The sequence below is a fragment of the Panthera onca genome, chromosome B1 (assembly GCF_046562875.1).
Source record: "Panthera onca isolate mPanOnc1 chromosome B1, mPanOnc1 haplotype 2, whole genome shotgun sequence".
Lineage (NCBI taxonomy): Eukaryota > Metazoa > Chordata > Mammalia > Carnivora > Felidae > Panthera > Panthera onca.
This window is the reverse complement of record NC_138342.1, coordinates 14,041,855-14,064,036: the sequence shown is the minus strand read 5'-3', so window position 1 is coordinate 14,064,036 and position 22,182 is coordinate 14,041,855. Positions and strand designations below refer to the sequence as shown.

The 22,182-nt window shown below is 38.5% G+C and overlaps 1 long non-coding RNA gene across 1 annotated transcript; it reads right to left on the bottom strand.

Moving 5' to 3' along the window:
* Window positions 1–1,376: 1,376 nt before the first annotated feature.
* Window positions 1,377–21,114, bottom strand: LOC132693351 (uncharacterized). Its single transcript, XR_009616751.2, has 3 exons — window positions 20,750–21,114; window positions 19,770–19,859; window positions 1,377–1,447 (listed from the first exon to the last, which is right to left on the bottom strand). It is a non-coding gene; the product is annotated as an uncharacterized LOC132693351 (long non-coding RNA).
* Window positions 21,115–22,182: the final 1,068 nt, after the last annotated feature.

Genomic DNA, 22,182 nt, shown 5'->3' with positions numbered 1-22,182 from the left:
GTCAGAACGGAAATAGCTAATGCAATAAATATATAGTAGCTTAATTCTATTTGACGGTGAAAGATGGAACTCTAACCAGCTAAAGTTGCTCTATACTGAGGAAAAACATTCCATTACAAGAAGCAATCAGTCCAGTGGAGGATATCCCGTGGATGAATCAATGTGGAAATAAAAGGACAATTCCAAAACAAACAAACAAACAAGAAAACAAAAACAAAAAACATCAAAAGAAATAATCCCTCTCTGGCTGAGACCTTAGGACCTCCACCATCTCCCTTAAAATGTCAGTTGCTTGAAGATAAGAATCTACCTTAGTTATCCTTACATCCACAATAATGAGCACAGCACAGCTTCCATCGCATAGCAGGTGTTTAATAAATATTTTTTAATGTACATTTTACTTAAATGAACAGAGCTGAAATGAAATAAGAGACTACCACTATGTTACCCCTGCCAATAAGCACTCTGATAGGTTAAATCCAGACCTAGATCCACCCTGGTCCAATCTATCTATCTCTGTACTATTTGCAGTGTGCCGCGTATATTAACATGAGCTTAGCAAAACTGGCATAGTCCATTACTGTCCATTCTATGTTTCTCAACCCTTCCTTTATCTGTCACAGTCCTGCATTAAAATGGGGCCCTTCACAGTTATCATTCAAGATCACAGAACCCAGTGGACCAAACCCATGTTTTTAGGGAAGGTCCTATTACGACTTTGAGCAGAAGTGGTAAGTAGTCCTCCTAACAGAATTACATACTAATAGGGACTCTTGCTATTTGGCTGAGTGACATCTTACAAGATAAACCCTATATAAAACAATTGCAGTTTATTATGATGAATTTTACAGCCAGACACCTAAGTCAAATATTTTAGAAAAAATTGCTTCTTTCTATGTTTGTGTGGTACCTCTTTAAGCACATGTGCTTTAAAATCTGAGATACTCCATCTCCTAGAATCCCATATGCCTCTTGTCAAATTCCAGGGAGACTGCCTCCTCCTGTTCGGTGGGTCTCAGCATGTAAAAGTAAAGAAAAGACATACTTAAGGAGGGTACGTTAACACAGCTTTCTGACTTGGAGAAGAGCCAGAATCCGGAATCATCTTTCTGGCTTCCCACTCATTGTATCAGCCACTGTGACATTCAAATAAAGCCAATATGGACCAGATTACAAATCAGAAATCTACTGTAACCCTTTCTGTTGCTCTTCCAGAACCTTGATACCCAGATCGGTAAATGTACTGGGCAGAACAGAACCCTTGAAGTTGGCAACCATTCCTACACCAGTAAACCACCTTCAGCAGAGCAACTCAACAACCTTTACCTCCCATGTCACTCTAAGCCATGTATCACCAAGCCTCTTGTTCTCAACTCACCACTGCTGTCAACTTGATCTGGACGATTCTGGATTCTAGTACTGGCTTTTGTGCACTTCAGTACCTCCTCTGTAAAACGAAGGGATGAACTGATGACCTCTAGAGTCTACCAGCTCAAAAATGACCTCATGTCTTATAAACGTCAGGTTGATGTGAAAACTGAATGGTCATTAGTTTGAAATAAACTTTCTGACTTGGATTAAGCTATGAATTTTCTTAATAAATAACATTTATGGAGTACCTATTATATATTAGGCATTCTTTAATGCTTGACATGTCTTCATCTATTTAATTATCAGAGTCCATATGAGGTGGGTACAACTGTTATCCTCATTTCACAGGTAAGGAAACTGAGACAGAGATACATTAAGTAAACTGCCTGTGGTCATGCAGCTAATGTACTTGGGATTTAAATGTCAGACATCTGGGTCCAGAGCTTACACTCCCAACTACTATTTTATACTGACTTTTAAGCTTGTTTTTCTGTTGATACTACTCCCTCAGCCCAGAATAGTCTACCTCCCTCATTTCAACATTTGAGCAAATATTTCTTGAATGTTCCAGGAACTGTGCCTGGGAACAGAGTTAGAGTGGAGGAACAAGACAAGTCCCTTCCCTCATACAGCTTACTTATAATAATAGATACGGGTGAGAAAGCAAGTACATACTAAATAACTGGATATGATACAGATTTTTAATCATTGTTCTTATTACCCTGTACCATGGACTTATTAATTACTGGTGTGTTATTATTATTAATGTATGATACCACTGAGAGCAAATACAGAAGGCATTTGTCTTAGACTTGGGTAGTGAGAAATCTAAGTGACTTCTGAAGTGACATGTGGAGGATGAATATTGAGCCAGACAAAGAATAGTACTAGTGAATACCTTGCAGTAAGACAGAGCATAGCAGAGTCAAGGAACTCAAAGAAACTGAATAAGGCTCGGGCAGAGACAGCAAAGGAGAGAAAGTGATGAGAGACTGAGCTGGAGAAGTTAATAGAAGTCAAATCCTAAATAGCTAAATTAAGAAGTTTGGATGACGGCAGAATAAACTTTAAATTCATGGAGCTTCAACCTCAAGGCCCCCCACTTCCACAAAATCTTTCCAAGGCCCTGGGAGGGCACTAATAAGGGTTCATACAATCATATATTTTCAAAACTTTTGCAAAAGAAAGATATATTCACTACAACCGGTAAGGATAGCTAGCTATTCCACTCTGACTTTGCCTCTGTCAAACCTCCTGTTATGTCCATTGACACTGAAATGACGAGGTCGTTTTGGGGATCTAGCAAAGGAAGTCAAGTTGACTATACATTTAGTTTGGGTTTACTCTAAACTAAACTAAATGTATTTCCAAATATGGTGAATTTACTGCAGGCCATCTCAGATGAAGAAAGTTTTTTTTCTTTTTTTGATGAGAATGGCATATTTGATAAAGTTTATGTGCACAATTTTTATTGCCATTTGGGAAGGCAATTTCCAAAAAACAAGTGAGAAATTATAGACTCTTAACTTGGGTACATATAACAGGTCTTATTTTATCCATTTTAAATTATTTTTAAAATAACTGATAAGTTTCAGATTTAAAAAATGAAATATGAAACAGAAGCAATAAAGATAAGGAATGAAATCAACAGAAATTACTCTGAACTTAAAAAGCAAATTGTAACAAAAAGCTTTCAGATCATACCAAATGAAATGATTAATCAAGAGGAAGAAATAAATTTTGAATAGAAGTAATGAACAGGCTCTTGGATATTTTGATAATCCAATTCATGAAGAGGATTGAATCACGAACAAACTTGGAAAAGATTTCAATTTCTTGCTAATTTGACATGAAATACTTAAATCAACAAAGATGCCCATTAACTCTCAATACTCCACTACAAAGTGCTCTCTCCCTCTCTCTGCCCCTCCCCTGTTCACTCACTGTCATGCACTCTCTCTCAAAATAAATAAACTTTTTTTTTTTTTTTAATTATAGAAAGGGGCACCTGGGTAGCTCAATTGGTTAAGCGGCCGACTTAGCCTTGGGTCATGATCTCACGGTTTGTGAGTTTAAGCCCTGCATGGGGCTCTGGGCTGACAGCTCAGAGCCTGGACCCTGTTCAGATTCTGTGTCTCCCTCTCTCTCTCTGCCCCTCCCCCATTCACACTGTCTCTCTCTCTCTCTCTCTCTAAAAATAAACATTAAAAAATTTAAATATATATATGTGTACATATATATTATACATATATATGTATATATGTATATATATGTGTATATATATGTATAATATATATGTACATATATATATATATAGAGAGAGAGGGTGGGGGGAGAGAAATGGGGCAACTGAATGGTTCAGTTGGTTAAGTGTCCAGCTCTTGGGTTCGGCTCAGGTCACGATCTCACGGTTCATGGGATCAAGCCCCACATCCGACTGTGCACTGATAGCTCAGAGCCTGCTTGGGATTATCTCTCCCCCACTCTTTCTGCCTCTCTCTCTCCCTCTCAAAATAAATAAATAAACATTTAAAAAATTACTTAAAAAAAATATTCTACCTCAAAAGGGACATCAATGGCAAACTGTTTAATGTCATCAACTCTACTGGTACTAAAGATTAGTCCTGAATAAGAAATTCTAAAATGCCCTAAAATCTTACAACTCCTATTTGGAAGGAATTTAATAGAAGTTTCTCTGAATTTGGCTATAGTCTTAAATAGTTGCATAGTCTATAAGCGAGTCATGACATTTTTCTAAAAGGAAAACTGTTCTAAAAAAATGTTAAAAAATCAAATTTTGATTACCAAAGAAACAACTGAATTTTAAACCTATGCTGTCTATAAAAGATATTATAAAATCACTGTCATATGAAAAAATGATCAAAAATTATGCAGCTAACAAATGAAGAATAGGTATTCCAGCAGTGTGGCAGAAATATTTATTTTTCTCAATTTTAGGATTTTTGTGGTATTTCTTGGATTTTTTAAATGTGTAATTTGTTGTATTTTCTTTTTTCATTCTTAATTAAAGGTTTACTTTTGTTCTTAATTTTTGTACTGATAATTTTGTGTTGTTTTTCTTAAAGAGGGTCCCCAAAATTGTATAAACACTAAACTCTACCCCTGAGTTTGGACATTATTGCAAGGCATTTTGTTCTCTTCTCTCTAGTCTATTCATCCTTTAATGCTCAGCCCAAATGCCATCTCTATACCACTGTTCTTTGTGTTGCTGTCTATTTTCACGAAGGAAAGAAGAAATTCAAACGTTTTAAGCAACTACTCTTCTGCACAAATCATGCTATGTGCTTTATGACATTACCTCACTTAATCATATGTTTCTTGAAGGCAAGGCAATTGTTTTTCATATTTCCCAAAATAAAAAAATAAATGCCGGTAGTAATAACTCTTGCCTTTAATGAATGCTATTATGTTAATTTTATGTCTTAACTAGTCCCTCTTAAGTGTGTTGACTGAAGATAACATTTAACCCTTTGGGTGACCCATTTTAAACGTGGACATAGTTTCCCAAAATGCAGCTTCTGGTTAAACCATAGTTTCTTTGCCCATACACACAGTCCTTCCAAATGTTACAGTTGCGGGGGCAAACTGTGCATTTATACCCAAGATAATCACACGCCTGTAATTGCACTTAAAACTCTTGGGACTCTGGTACACTATGTTTTCTGTATCTCACTCTGCCTGAATATATTCCCTTCTAACTAATCATAGTCAGTTCTTAACATCCCCACTGAGAATGACACTCTAATCCTCAGGGATTAAGCAGACACTGCCCCTGGTCTTCAGCATTACATTGTTAATCCATTAGGATTAACAAAAGTACAATTTGAAAAAACGAGGAAATAATTCCACTGCCCATAATTTAGGATGGCAAAATCAGATCGATTAAGGCTGCCAACATATGATATAATTAACACAACCATTGTATGGAGGATATTGCAGCACATATGGTATGATATGTAAAACCAAACAATGTTTTTTATAATGTGTGAATATAGATATTATAAAGTTAAAGATCAAGTGGAGATCTCTTCCTTAGTTCCTCCTTGGGCTGTGTTTTTAACATGACCCTGACTCTATCAAGTGTCAGTTTCATATTTGGTGATGAAATTGTCTATTTAAATAGAAAGTTATAACCAGCATTTTTTACTTTATATGTCAGGTTCTTAATAGTTTCCTAAATAACAAGGAACACTCTTAGTCAGTTGGCATTTTCCAGTGTTTTAATTGCCTGCTGTGATATAATTATTGTGACATTTTGGGATGTTTTTAACATCCTGAATTAAATATTCTGACATCCCACAGAGCACTTCATGAAAACAGTCAAACTGTATTCAAGTCATTAGCAGTCTACAGCTGTCCTTTAATATTAAAATTATTTTCCAACACAAAACACAGATGAAAATTAAAGTATTTAACAACTTTGAGCTCGGGTTAGATTTGAGTTCTATATTACCCTAATTTATCAGGGAAAGAAGATCAGGGTGACTCTGAGATTCTCCCATTAAACTTTATCTAAAGCACCAAATGAATTAGGGCCACCTCATGATAAAAGAAAATGAACAAAATGTACTGATTTTAAAAGTGCAATTAGCCTCCCATTACATAGCCACAAATTCTACATCAAGGATAATCACCAGAACACTACATGTCTTTATTGTCCTGGAGAGCTGGCTTGCTTTTTTTTTTATTCATGCACTTGTCTACCCATCTATCTGTTTATTTTTTTAATATGGTATGTTCAAATAAAACCTGACAGATAATTCAGGTAACTGATATATTTTAAATAACAGACTCCACACTGTAATTCTGTGGCAAAGTCCTAATGGGTTTCCAAAGGGAAGGCCTGCTAGATGGACCACTGATTAGCATAGATAACGCACCATTGTCACCTGGATGTCTTATTAGCATCTCAAATTTAGCACATCTGAAACTGTCTCCTTGATTCCCTTACCTTCTCCTCCCACAGACTCCCCCATCTCAAGAAATGGCAACCCCATCCTTCCAGTGGCTCAGCCCACAATCTCATCAATATCACTGACTACTCTCTTGCTCTCAAATGTAATCCAAACCATCAGAAAATCCCATTGACTAACATTCAAAATATATGCAAAATTCAGCACTTCTCACCACCTCCTCCTTTGCCTCTTACTTAGTTCAAACCACCAGCATCTTTTTTTTTCAATTGAGGTAAAATACACATAAAATTTGCCAAGTTAACTATTTTTAAGTGGGTATTTCAGTGGAGTTAAGTACATTCACAGTGTTGTGCAACCATCACCACTATCCATTTCCAGACCTTTTTCACCATCCCAAACAGAAATTCTGTGTTCATTAAACAATAACTCCCCATCCCCATCCCTGTCCCCATCCTTATCCCCATCCCCATCCTCATCCCCACCCCAGCCCCTGGTAACTTCTAGTCCACTTTCTCTATGAATCTGATTTTCCTAGATACTTCATATTAGTCAAATCATACACTATTTGTCTGGCTTATTTCACATGGCATAATGTTTTAGAGCTTCATCCAGATTGTAGAAGGATCAGAATTTCATTTTCTTCTTAATCTGACCACTGGATGTCTATACCACATTTTATTTACCCATTCATCTGTTGATGTACATTTGGGTTGTTTTAACCTTTTGGCTTTTGTGGATAACGCTGTTATGGAACCTGGTATACAAGTACCTGGTATATGGAACCTGGTATACAAAAATCTACTTTTGATTTCTTTGTGTACATATCTAAATGGAATTGCTAAACTATATGGTAACTCATTATCACCTTTTGAATGAACACTAGTATTCTGACTAGCCTCTCTGTATCCACCCTGGTAACTCCATAGTCCGTTCTCCCCACGGTAGTTAGGGTGATCCCTTTACAACTTAAATTACATCATGTCATTCTCCTGTACAAAGTGCTCCATGGTATCTCATTGTCAGAATAAAATCTAAAGCCCTTCCTATGAACTGCAAGAATCTCCATGATCTGACCTCTGCGAGCCTTCCTGACCTAGCCCCTGTCACTCTTCACCTTTGCTCACCCTCCAGTCTACCAACCTCCCTTCTGTGCCTCAGACCTGACATTCACGCTTCTGCCTCAGGACCTTTCCACTGACTGCTTCCTCAGACTAGATAACCAGATAGATAACTGCATGGGTCCATCCCCCATTTCTTCAAGGTCTCTGCCCAGATATAACCTTACCAGCACTGCGTTCTTTACCTCCTTATCTAATGTAGCCCACAACACACACACACCATTCTCTATCTCTCTCTTAACCTGCTATATTTTTTCCATAGACCTTCTTACACCTGGAAAATCATAAATTTCTTGGTTTATTTATTAATTGGCTGTCTTCTCTCACTAGAAAGTAAAATTCCAAGGTCAGGGACATCATATTGTTTATTGCTGTGTTCCAGGAGCCTAGATGGATGTTCAGCACAAACAGGACCTTAGTAAGAGTGGCTGATGTTTCTGTGCTCACTGCCCTTCCTTCTGCTCTGAAAAGAGGTTCTGGGTTTTATCCAAAGGGTCCTGAACATCAGAGATACCAGCCATTTGCAGTCAGTAATGGGCTCACTGGAAACTAGTATCTTCCTAATCATCTCAACTGCTCTTTCCATGGGAGTGATGGCGAATAGAGGGGATAGAACAGATTTGGGTTTTTTTCCAGTAATTTATTTTTCCTTATTATTTGTTATGTTCCTTCTAGAAAATGTAGGGAATCTAGGTGAACACAAAAAAGAAATTAAAAATCCGTAATGTGCTAACCAAAAGGTAATGATTCTTAATGCTTCCATGTATATCCTTCCAGTCTTTTTTCCTATTTATATTCATTTTTCCTAAAAAATGGAACCAAATACATATTTTTATATCCTGCCTTTTTCACTAAATGGCTTGGTCATGAAATATTCTCTGACAACATTATTCCCAATGGCTGGGTAATATCCATTGTGCATAAGTACCATAATTTAACCCTGTATATTGGGCATTTAAAGAGTTTCCCATTTTTCTGTATTATCAGCAATGTGGCATCTTTAAAGCTAAATCTTGCAGGCTGCTCTGAAAATGTCCTCATGATTAATTCCTAAAAGTGGGATTTGGGGGTCAGTGACTACAAAGAGTTTTAAAGATTTTCATATGTACTATGAATTTACAATCTTCCAAGCAGGGCAGGAGAATATACACATTAGGGGTGCCTGAGAATTGTCACCAAAGCTACCACAGTTGCTCAGTGGAATAAGCAAAACTGACCTCAGGATTAGGCTCATGTGGGGTTGGACTGGGAGGAGCATAAGCAAAGGAGATTAGAATACAGGAAAAGTGCGTTGATGGGAACTAGAGCCAGAAATACAAAAACAGACTTTACCTTCTTCACAGTCTTTGCACTAAACTGACCAAGGTGATAAACAGTAGTACTTCACGCAGGCACAATGGTCACAGGAGAAAACAAACACGACAAACTTTAGTAACAACAGTGGATGAAATTTCAAATCACTGTAATTGTTTCAAATGCTTTGGGCCAACTTCTGATCAGATTAAATCACTGTGTGATGTGGTCATGTGACTGACAGAGAACTAGGAGCATGTTCTTCTTCTTTGTAGTTCAAATATTAAAATTTGTTTTATAATGCGGTTTAATTACAGGAACATTTTAAAGAAACATGTCTGTTCTTCGAAAGTTTATTTCATTAAAGCCTGATCATATAAGCTGTGCAACACCTTATCCAGATATAAGCTGAAATGGAACATACTACATGTCACTGAAAGTAAGCAAGCTAATGAGGTCAGTACCAGTGTCCACACTGTTTACAATCTGTTTATGAAAATGCCCACGTGGACCAAGGGACAGCACCACTGTCAATCTATTAAAAACTGGTAAAGCTAATTTTTCTCATTATTAGATGAAATTAGCATCTGCAAGTACTACTATTCCTTCTTGTACTCCACTTTGGAAATCACTGTTCTAAGGAAGAACGTGTTATGCCTTAGGAAAATATAATTACAATACCATATAATGTGATTTATACTTTTCAAAGCACATTAGTGTCTGCAAAGAGCTGTCAGTACTCACTGCCTCCACTTCTCACCATCCAGTGCTCAATGTCTTCCAAACACCCTTCACCTTTCGAATGAAGGCTTCCTTTTGGTGAAAAAATAAATTTAAAAAAAAATACTTCTCAGTCTTCATCTGTCTCCATCCCCTTTCAACTGTCGAGATGGTTACTATGCCTTGTCTCTTTTTGCTTCACAGCTTATTGAGGCATAATTTACTTACCATAAAATCCAACCCTTTTAAGTAAAAAATTCAATTCTTCTCAGTAACTTTACAGAACCATGCAATCATTACCAAAGTCCAATTTTAGAACATTTCTATCACTCCGCAATCATTACCAAAGTCCAATTTTAGAACATTTCTATCACTCCAAAATATCCCTCAGGCCCATTCATCCCTTTTTTCTTAAAAATTCCCTTTGTTTGGTGCTGTGACAGCACATTCCTAATTTCTCTATTGTCTTTTTCCCTTGGCCTTTCCCTCCTACTCTATTTCACCTTTAAATATTGATATTCCCTTACACTCTGGTCTTAGGTTCTCCTTTCTTCTTACTCTGCACTACTTCCCCAAGCCACCCCGTCCTCTCCATGACTTTAATTGCCATCCCTTCTACATCAAAACCTCTTCTCCATCCGGGGTGCCTGGGTGGCTCAGTCGGTTAAGCGGCCGACTTCGGCTCCGGTCATGATCTCATGGTCAGTGAGTTCGAGCCCCGCGTCGGGAGCCTGTTTCAGATTCTGTGTCTCCCTCTCTCTGACCCTCCCCCGTTCATGCTCTGTCTCTCTCTGTCTCAAAAATAAATAAACGTTAAAAAAAATTTAAAAAAAAAAAACCTCTTCTCCATCCATATCGCTTTCCTGAGCTCCAAACCTTTGTGTGTTCACTTGTGTACCTGCTGCTTTCCGTGGAAGTCTAGAGACATCTCCAACAGAACATCCCTAAAAATGAATTTGTTATTCTCAGCCAACCCAAACTTCTTCCTCCTCCACTGTCTCATCTCTCTATAAAGATGCCACTAGCATCTTTCACTTAGTAGCTCATACCAGAAAACCTGAACATTATCCTTAACTCCTGCCTCTAACTTATCATATCCAGTGCATCCCTGCTCTCCACCTCCAGGGGTACTTCCCACCCCCAAAGCACCTACATTTCTTACCTGGATAACTATCATAGCCTCCGAAGATTTTTCTGCATCCACTCTGCACACTTTCTACGCTTTCCCCCCTCCCCTGCCCCCACTGCTTTCACAAACAAAAAGTTCCTATAATGAAAATCTATTTAAAATGTTTCAATGGTTCCTATAACCCTTAAAGTAGATTCGAAGTTCTTTGGTTTTCCAAGTGTCCATGGATAAAGAAAATGTGGTATATAATACGATGGAATATTTGTAAGCCATAAAAAGGAAAGAAATCCTACCATTTGCTATAACATAGATGAACCTTAAGGGCATTATGTGAACTGAAATAAGGAAAAATTCATTACCACAGCCTACAAAGCCCTTCACCATCAGATCCCAAATGATCCCCTAAGTTCACATACATCCCTCTCATTCTTGCTCACTGAAATTCCACCACAGTGTTAAGGCACCAAACTTCCCTCACAGAAGGTTATTTCCTCTCCCTGAGATGTTCTTCCCTGAGTCTCTCTACCTCTCAGTCTTACTCATCCTCAGGCCTTCACATATATGTCCCCCTCCCAAGAAAAACATTCCCATTCAGTTTCCCTGAAATACATACTCCCACGTAACACCCCCGTTTTATACTTGTAGTACTCATCATAACTGTAATTAAATAGCAATCTATATTATTTATGTCTGTTTCCCTCCCTAGGCTGTAATCTCCATGAGGACAGGGACAATGTTAGATTTGCCTCATGGCTATACCCTTAGGAGCTGGCTCAGTGCTTAACACATAGGAGGCACTCAGTAAATATTTACCCAAGGACTGCATGGTTTCATTTGGTCCTTGCTGAAATCCTCAAAGATAACCAAAAACATTCACACTGATTGGAAAAGAAACTAGCATTCAGAGAAGGTAGGTAACTTGCCCAAGATCAATCACAAAGGATTTTAGAAACATAAATAGAATAATGCATTGAGCAATTTAGAATGCTTGCTTAATCAAAACTGAGTAATGATTAATGATACTCATTTTCATTAATATTGTTCAGCTTTTAAACAAATGTTCCAGCCAAGGAACAAAAGGAATTAGTCAGCCTTAGGAAACAGAGTTACACTAACTCAAAAAATACTTGTGAGTTAGAAATTAACACATATTAAGTTACTCCCTCTCAGGAAAACCTAACCCATGGCCAGCCTACTATTTGTATGCACTATTCGTAGAAAGATGACTGATAAATGCAATTCATGGTTTCTCCCATTGCTATACTCAATCACCACATACTGAATAAACTGCTATGAATCAAGGACTCACTGTATGGGATAGTATAGTAGACAGTACCACACCTATTAAGCACTTTACAAATGTTTGCTGACTGGATATACGAATGAGCCAAAACTTGAACCCCCAACTTTCTAATTTAAATTTTACATGTAACTTATACCTCAATTATAAAAAAATCTACACATAATTTCTTGAGCCTCCTTGTTTCTGGGAATTTACATGAACTAGCTTTTTAATGGTACTAGCTACCAGATTACCACTACTAGGCACCTTAACATTGTCAGAACTCTCTGGAGAGAAAAAACAACAATTTGAAATAAGATGTGAATGTGTAACAGACACAAGAATCTTCTCTAATAACACAACAAATACACCAGTAAAAACGAAGGAATAAAAGCAACAGATATTATTCAACAAATACTTGTTGAATATCTACCATGTGACACATAGTGTCAATAATGATGTCAGCCACATTTGTGTAGTTCTTTAGAGTTTACAAAATCTTAATACCTACTCTTCCTGGTGCTTCTCAGGAATGAACTCTAACACTACAACCTGTGGTCTAATAGCCACTTGATTTCTGATCCAATCCCTCTGAGACCCAACAACCAACATAGAGACAGCAGATTAGTCCTATGAGTTTAGTACTCAGTGTGCTAAAATCAGTCCTGGTCTCTCCTAAGCACACCAAACCATGGCGTTGCCTTTAACACTTTTGGAAATAACCCCTATGACTGGTTCTTCCACAGGTCCTGAATAGGACTCCAGTTCTTTCCCTAGACCTGGAGTCTTGCCCTAAACCTCATCTAAATACAGCCTTGAAAATTACACTAAAACTTGCTGGTCCACTGTCAATGAGATTGAGACCATGTCTGTGAAATTTCCCCTTATAGCAGAACAGAGTAGGCCCAAGTCACTAGTCCAGCAGGTCAACCTCAAGAGTTGATATCAGGGCCAGACAAGCCTTGACCAGGCTCTGTAGACATCAACATTACCAGAAGTGATGGTCAGAAAAGCCAACGGTCACAAAGGCCGCACCTTAAACCTGGGCCAAGGATTTTACTTATAACCAACAACAGTAGATGATACAGAAATATCAGGAACACAGTACATTAAGGAAAACAGTCTGAGTCAAGAATCAAAGTGGGTAAGAAGCAAAAGGTTCCCAGGATTTAATTTTGAGACTCCATTCCTATTAGTACTGAGTTAGTAAATGGCTGGGTTAAAGGCACAGGCATGAAGGGAAAACTGGAACTTGCAACCAAAAGAAAACTAGGACGGGTCCTTATAACAAGATAAAGTGTATTATTCCCATTTTACAAATAGAAAACTGAGGCTTGAAACCTCAAGTGATTTGCCCAAAGAAGAACCCTGGTCAAGGGCTAAGATACACCTAGCACCAGACATCCTAATAAACACTATAACAGCTTGTTGACTGGATAAAGGAATGAGCCAAAATTTGAGCCCTAATTTTCTGATTCATATTTTACATGTAACTCTTGAGCCTCACTATATATAGAGTTTCACATAAACTTGCCCTTTAATGGTATTTTCTACCACCACCCTGCCTCCATTAGTGCTAAAGGAAAGCCAAATAACTCATGATTAGAGTCAGGCGGGTCTAATGTGAGTCACTTTTGCAGAGGCAAGTTTTAAAAGAGAAACAGGAATCTGCAGAAAGATCTGCCTTACAGTGGCAATAAGTTAAAATGTAAAAATGGAAGCCATCTATTTGCATGTTCCTGAGAGAAACCAAATTTGCCTCCCTGGAGAAGCATTACAGTTTATTTCTGTACCCCAAAGGCAAAATCACAGTGGACACAAAAGTGCTAACTTAAATGACATCCCGGAAATGACAACCTCTACATAAAATATTCCTCTCTCAACCCTCTTTTCTCTATACGCTGTCTGGTCAAAGCAAGGGGTGGAGAGTACCTATATGTTAATGCACTGAATATATTAATAATAAACATTTGTTTTGAACTCTATTTTAAATTAGTAATGAGACTTTCAGACAGAGAGCTCAGTGGAAGTCTGTGTTTGTGAATAACATAGGTTAATCATTGAACCACCCTATGAACTCACCGGGCACTATATAGAATAAACATATGACTACAGTGTGTCCTTTTTTGCCCCTGTGTTACTTAACTAACAGCCTAAGCTTGAGAGGACATTCTTGTAAATGATAGAATAAAATGTAGAAAATAACAATAAGACAAGCCAAAAATCTCAACAGATGGAGACATGAAAGGTTAAGGCTGACATTCCTTCTTTAAAGTCACTGTGATAGGATGAGGGTAGAGAAATGTCAAACAGAAGGGAGGTAAAACAAATGAAATTCACCACAGTAGCTGGCTTATGTCAAAATCTCAAAGGTGACTAGAAAGGCCTTTCAAGTCTAAATAAAGATGGAAAAATACCAATAATTATGTCTTCTATTTATCACCTTTCAGTAGCTGGAGACATTTTACAAACTTTAACTCATTAATCCTCACCACATGACTGTGAGTCAAGTGGTTGACAACTGGTCTACCTTGTTTCACAGAAAAATGATGAGACCCAGGGGATGGAATGAGTGGCAGAGTTTCTGCACCATGCCTGTAGGGCAGTCGGGGAAGGAATTTAAGAAATTCTAGCAATTCTAAAATTCAGACGCTAAACCCACAGAAACTTGGGCTCCCAAAAGAAATGTACCATTATAGCACAATCCAAAATCCTAAGACTGGAGAGCTATTTTCTTCTAATTAGCTGCTGGAACTATAATTCTCTGATCTGTTCCTTCTAGGTGTTAATGAGAATTTTTCATTTTTGAAGAGAATCTTGATACTGTCAGTAATAATAAATTTGGAACCAGAGCTTTAAGGTCATATGCCATTATGATGAGGTCCACATATTACCCTGTACCCATATTACCCTGTACCTGTATCATTGTTCAAAATATTTGTTGTCACTCTCTGAAGAACATTGTAATCAAGTGTGGTCTGGTGACTTGTGTTGCCCTTCTCTGTGAGAAGATGAAATAACCCTACCCTGTTGATGTTACGCCTGACCATGTATCTATCTTTGGCCAATGAAAGGTAGGCAAAGTCGCATCTGTCACTTGTGAGGAAGCTTTAAGGATTAACACATAGTTAGCCATGTGCATTTCCCCTCTGCTGTGAGACCTGCAAGTTGCAGAGAGAGATCATGCCATCAGTTCTCCCAGTCACACAGCTAAAAATGGACAGAGCTGTGATTTGAACAGAGACTACTGAGCTCCGGCACCTGTTCTCCTAGCCATTATTCTGTAATTCCACCACTGTAACAGTGTGGCCTGAAAGAGTCTGGTTGAATTATTCAGTAGAAACCATATAATCAGCAATTTCTTTAGGCACTGGTGAGAAACAGGCTGAGGCTTAGAAAGGTAATGATTAATTAAATGTTTTTATTTTTTGTATGCATGTTTGAGATCTTTATGTAAGAAGTATATTTTAATATTAGGTAGAAACCTGTTTATACTTTAAGAAAGAAGAGACTCTGTCTAATAGGCTAACACCTGCCCTCAAGGATTTCAATTCCAATTCTTCACTCCCAACAAAAGCTGGCCAACTGAAAACTTCTGAGTTCCACTCTCCTCTTTGTGGGGCCTTTTAACAATGGTTACTCTTCCCAATCATTAATTCTTCTTCGTTTCTGTTTTTCTACTCTGGAAACAGAGATCCAAATTACAACCTTTGAATATAAGCTCCTATGCCATTCTGCCACTTCCCAGTCTTCCCCATGAGAGTAATTAGCACCTCCATTAAGCCAGTGACTCAGGACCCAAATCTGGAGACACTCTTTGATTCCTCTTTCACTCACATCATTCATTTAATTCTTCAGCATATATTATCATTCTATCTTCAAAATACATTATACATCCCACTATTTCATGCATATCCTACCACTACACCCAAACTCTGAGCATCAATGCTCCCAGGACTAAAGCAATAGACTCCTAACTGGTCTCCCTGCTCCCACTCTTGATCTCCTACAAATGGTTCTCCACAGAGCAGCCACAGTGATCCTTCTAAAAGATAAATGGGATTGTGCCATTCTCCTCCTTTTAACCCTCTAAGGGCTTCCCACCAGGGGTAAGCTGGTCAATGTTTAAAAACCTGTGTGAAATCACTGAGCACAGTGCTGGGAAGAGATGTTAACAGTCTGATCTTAAGTAGCATAAATGGGCTCCAAAATTTCATGGTTCCCACCACACTTAGAAAAAAGTCCAGAGGCCTACTATGACTTCAAAGCCCTACATGGTCTGCTTCTACTACCCCTCAGACCTCAATGTTCTTATTCACGGTCCTCCAGTCATACTGGCCTCTTTGTTGTTTCTCAAACACCCCAAGGATATGCCCATCTCAGGGAATGCTCCTGCCACAGACACTCACAGTGAAGTGACATAGCCTCACTTCATTCAAGTCTCTACTGAAATGTTGCTTCCTCAATACACTAATTAGGACCCCTCCTTCTCCAAATCCTTACCCCTGACAGTTTTAACACATTCTACTAAAATTGAATTTATCTGTCTATAAATCCACTGGGGATGTAAGCTCCTTGCAGCAAAGGACATTGCCTTGTTCACTGCCATAGACCCAGCATCTAAAAAATTTCCCTTAACATTACAGATGCTCATTAAGTAATGACTGACTGAATATATGAATGAACAAAGCAACTAATGAATGATATTTCTCAAAATAAAAATACAGAAATATGACAATATGACAATATGGAAAGGAGTATGGGGCAAGGACAAGCATCTGTCCTAACGGAGTCCCTGAACAACAGTGAGACCCAACTTATAACTGCCTTGGTCTTTCAAGCAGGAGTTGGGGAAACAAATGACAAAAGTGAAGACTGAAGGCAAAAATAATGTGATAAAGAAAAAAGGCAAGACTCAGGTACAAGGAGCTAGAGTTGTTTTAAAGAAAGAAAAGAATAAGGACAAATTAAGCATAATTCTGATCTAGTAAAGAAGGTCCATGAGTAGTGGTCAGGATAGTCAGGCACTAATCCAAATACTGCCACACACATGCTAAGAGATCTCAGCCAAGGGATTCCACCCAGTTTCATAATCTATATTTAAAAATCTATAAAAAGAGGGAATGCAATGTCACAGTTTCTCAGACCATTTGTTACTGCATAAGATTATATGGTTGCAAGCAACAGAAACCAATTCTGGCTACCTTAGGCAGTAGAGAACTTTAGAAAGGGAGATCGAGTAGCTCTCAGAATCAAAGGGAAGCCTGGAGAACCAGATCAGGCAACTAAGCACAGGAACTAAGGTGGGACACAGTATTTCACAGCAAGAATAGAATGATAATACTACCAGTATTAGCAGCTGCAGTTATAACATATACTGTAGTAAAATATGTACCAGGCACATCCTAAACTGTTTTGATGTTCTAACTGATTTAATTTTTAATTTGAACCTAGGCTATTAGGCTCCTGAGTCTCTGTTCTCAGCCACTCAGTATACCACATGACTTCTCTGACGGGTAGTTACTTCAGGGCCCCCAGTGACTTTACCCATTTTCCTGCCCTTGTGTTATTTCACCAGGATTCAAACTCCCAGGAGAGGCAGCACAACTGAAAGGATTTGGGGCTATTTATTACCCAGCCGTTGGCTAAGGGTGGATGCTTCAGTTGTCGGATCTACTCCTGAGAATGCACAGAAAAGAGCAAAAGGAACTCTCTTAAAGGGAATTCTAGGTGGCACTGCCTAAAGCAATGGGAATGGATCTCGTGCAGCCAAATACAAAAGTCTCTTGCACACCATTCCATTTAATTTTGTAATTAAGGTTTCTAAGATTTCCGAGATCCCTCTCACCCCACTATGTGACTGATTTTCACAAAATCTCTTAAGAGTCAAGCAGAAACAGGCACAAGACAAACCAGAATAGGACACTAATGTACTTTATAGAAGGAAACAAGAATAAGAAAGAAAATTGAGGACTATTTCCTGACCTTTTAATGTGTATCAGAGCACTGTGCTAACAGCTTTACATGTAATCTCATTTCATTCTCTCAATGTTATGAGATAAGTATTTCACATGAGGATATTGAAGGTTAGAAAGATCTAATGATTTGCCCAAGGTCACACAGCCAGTAGAACTGAGACTTACCCCAATTTGTCAGTTTAGAATTTTAATTTTTATAATTTATAAGATATTAAGATATGCTTGACTGTACAAAAATTCGAGTGGTCTTTTAGGTGATGGGAAAACAATCCTAAGCATACATAATATGCAAATTATTTTATAATAAAAGCCTGAGAAGATTAAATTAAACCATAAATGTGAAAATAGCTTTAAAGCTAAAAGCACTAATTAGACTGAATGTATTATGTTATAATTAGTATTCGGATATTAAAATCACATATTGATTATTGACCCAGCAAAGTAACAAAAAAGAATTTCTTTTATAATAAAAGCATCAAAACCTTGAACTTTCCTTATAATCATGCATATTAGGTGTTGACAGCCCTGTTATCTCCAGCCCAGGGAAGGAGAAAGCAGGGAAAAATGGAGAAAACAACTGAGAAGGGAAAAAGGTTGAATGCTGATGATGCCTTCCAGTCACCTTCGAGTCAAGTGAGTTATCCATTCAATTTAACCCTCCATTTCCCTTACAAGGAAAAAAATCGGTTCACTTGTAGGAAAGTTTTTGCTGGCAATAACCATTATTTCAAATCGTTTTTTTAATTAAGGGGAAGAGAATGCAGAGAAATTTCTTTTCTTCTCAAAATACAGAAGAGGAAACATCAACGAGAAAGATGCAAATAAATAAATAATCAGTCTTACAGATCCACATATTTAACTATTTGTGAATATTTGCAGATAGGGGTGGCTACATCTACATATGCAGTATCCATACAATACACAGAACAGAAATAAACACACCAGAACTTTTAGCCACAGATAGAAACTGCAGGTAATGCAGGTTAAGTCATTAACTAATTACACGACTCTGGGCAAGTCACTTGATTTCCTTTTGCCCTTTGGTCCACACCCCCCCCAGATGGGCACTACACAGAAACTCCCTGAAAACCAGATGTTACATCAAAGCCAATATTTCCTGGAGGCCAGCCTTGCTGACTTCTTTGAAAAGCACTAAATTTAGAAGTAGCGTGCAAATAACACTGCTCGGATTAAACTCGCTTATTAGTGGTCCCGATGATAATCAAAGACAAACAGATGGTCGCTTAATGAATGTTATTGGAAGGAAGGCATCTTTAAATATAGGATTTGTGTGAAAAGTTTGCTTTTTCTTACAAGTTATTTTGATGATTATGTTAGAATATTGGCATCTCTTTTTAGAATATAACCTTGTGGAGCCTCATAGACATGTTGAGCAAGATCAAAGCTTTGGAGAGCCAACGATAGGTTTCTCCAAGTCTAATAAGCAAAATTATGCAGTTAGAATGGAGATCAAAAGCCTCAAGAGAAAGCATATAGTTATTGAGAGTCAGAGTACATATCTTAAGGAATCAGAGATGTCAAGTATACCTAGCTTTTCCGAAACCTGGCATGTGAAATCATGTCTATACCACTGCCAGAATGAGGAATGGTTGTTTCTTTTACAAAAGATTTATAATAGGATTCCTTGTGACCCAGAGGAGCCTAACAGCATTTAAAACAGGTTTTATTTGTTTTTTGTTTGTTTGTTTTTTCACGAAGCATGCCATTCTCCTTGCTCAGTCAGTGGCTATATTTCAACCCCTTCTATAAGGAGGAAAGCACTACAAACTACATGCTAAACCAGGCAAGACAGCTTTCCATGTTACAACTGGAGACTGAACCAGCATCAACTCATGCAAATGATTTAAAAAGTGTCAGGCACTTGTTACAAAAGGCATTTGTCAAAAATAAATAAAATAAAACAAAACTACTCACACTTACCAGTTTCCATGGAGTACAACTGGGGTTGATAGAGGCATAACTCTGAAGGTTATATATTACTCAGGGTCCATTCAGGATTCAGAAACCACACTAATTGAATAAAGAAAATATTCAACTAACTGAATGTTGACTATAAAGTATTCTTAACTAGATGTAAAGTTATTAACTAGGTAACTGAAGGAGTAAAAAGTAATCCTGGGCTTCTAAATGCTTCAACCAGCTCTCTGGTCGGAGAAACCTGATTTGCAGCATTCGCCAATTTCCATGGTGTAAATACTCCCAGTGTGGCAGACTGGCAGATTTCCAGCTACCAAAGTTTTACTGCCTTGCAAAATTTCTGAAAATTTAACAGTGGGTTTTCACAAGCCAATATGGGCTGATTACGAAAAGAGGTAGCAACTGTAGGAAACCGCTCACACCCTTGGGGCTGAAGAATACAAAGAGGCTGCAATTATTCAAATTTGGAAGCTTGGAGGGGCCCCACAGAGCTGAACCAGAGATCTGAGGAGGGAGCGCTGCTGCACAGCTGCTGCTCGTAAGAGAGCTGAAAAGAAGCCCATGGGCCTGAGATCCTAAAAAGGTGTGGGGAAGCCTGTCTGAGCCTTGCCATCCACCACAAGACCGCTGCCAGGCGCCAGCGCCTGCTCCACGGTAACCACGGTAACCACGTGCAACCAAAAGGCTGGATCAAAAACAGATATGTCGGAGGAGATGCAACAGCACTCTGTGCAGTGTGCTATTCAGATGTTGAAGAAACGTAACAGAAAAGGACCACTAGGAAGTTTGACAGGAGATACAACCCCGCATGGGTAGGCATCGTGGGGAACTTCGGTAGTCACCTGCCCCATGAAACCAAACGTATCTACTCCTACTTGGGCCAAGTCCTCATTTTCTGTTCAAACTGGATTACAAGCACAGACAGTGCCACACACCTAACGCTCCATCCAAAAAACAGGGACTGCAACCTAAATTCCACGTACCAGAGGCTGAGATCTTGAGGCTTGCCTAAGAGAACACTTCGATCTCTGTTTTGTGAACCTTTATCGCCCTGCTTTGTGCAGGGCATTCTTTGTCCTACCGTGTTGTGGTTACTTAAAAATTAGCAAAACAGCTTGCATCTGTATTTTCTATTCCATGCCTCTTGGCCTTTTTTTTTTTTTTCCTCCTTACTCTGCTCCTTTCCAAAAACAAAAAACAAAAACAAAAAACATAATAAATCAACAAAAAGGAGATGTGTCTGGTGCTGCTACCTCCGAAGTGGCGCACAATATCTGGAAATGTCAGAAAAAAATGTAAACGAGGTTCAGTTACGAGTCCGGGAAGGAACTCCGTCGCATTACGGAAAAGCTTCACCACAGCGCAGGTCACAGGAACAGGAAACAGATTTGAAGCCAACAGGAAGCAGGCGGGAAGGAGCACACCCTTTCCGCCCCTTCCGCTCAGCCCCGCAGTCTCCCTCTAGGGCCCCCTAGTGGAGGAGTAGCAGAGAGTGTCTGCAAAGCCGCTCGTAGTTTGCAGAGTCTGAGCCTCAACCCTGCGGAGCTGAATCTAGGAAGGAGGGTTTGGAGCTGAAAGGCAATAGCTTAATAACTGGCACAGTTATAATCGGAAGAATTATGCCTTATACTTGTACAACTCTTCACAATTTGAAAAGCTTTTTAAAAAAAATTATTTGAAATAACGACTACGATTTACCACTGAATATTTACAACGTGCCAGGCACCATACTAAATTCTATACACAACCTATCTCGCTATTTTCACAATAATCTTGTAAGATATTGTTAACCCCATTTTGTGTATGAAGAAATAGAAGTACAAAAAGATTAAAGAAGAGTTGCCAAACATTGCACAGGTTGATGGCAATGAAGTGGTTCTCAAACAAAAGTCCTTTCACTTCATTTCATCACTCTGCCTCTCAGCCACAAGGTATCATTTTCAGTTGAGGAAAGAAACCAAAATGTCAACACCAACTTCATCTAAGGTTTACTCAGGAAGATTTATATTAGAAGATTTATATTCTTAATGGGGCATAGCAGAGATGGCATTAGTCCTAACAGGGCTTGCTCTCAGCCATGGCTTGGAACAATTGTTGTGGTATGCAACAAAGACTCCAATTAAGAGGTCTATCTGTTAGAGTTGGAGGTCTGCTGGAAGTCACAGAACCACAATAATGACCAAAATAATTCAGGGGTTTCAGTTTTCTCATGTAAAATGAGCTCAGAGTTTGGCAGTCCAAGAATGATATGATAACACTGTGATGCCTTCGAGGATCTAGGTTCTTTCTAATTTTCCACTCCATCATTCTTCCCTTGCAGGTGTCTTCCTTTCTTGTGCTGCATCGCTGTGACAACGCTGTTCCTTCATATCAAATGTTGAGTCCATGTCTTAGTTAAGAGGGGAAAGACAAAGGG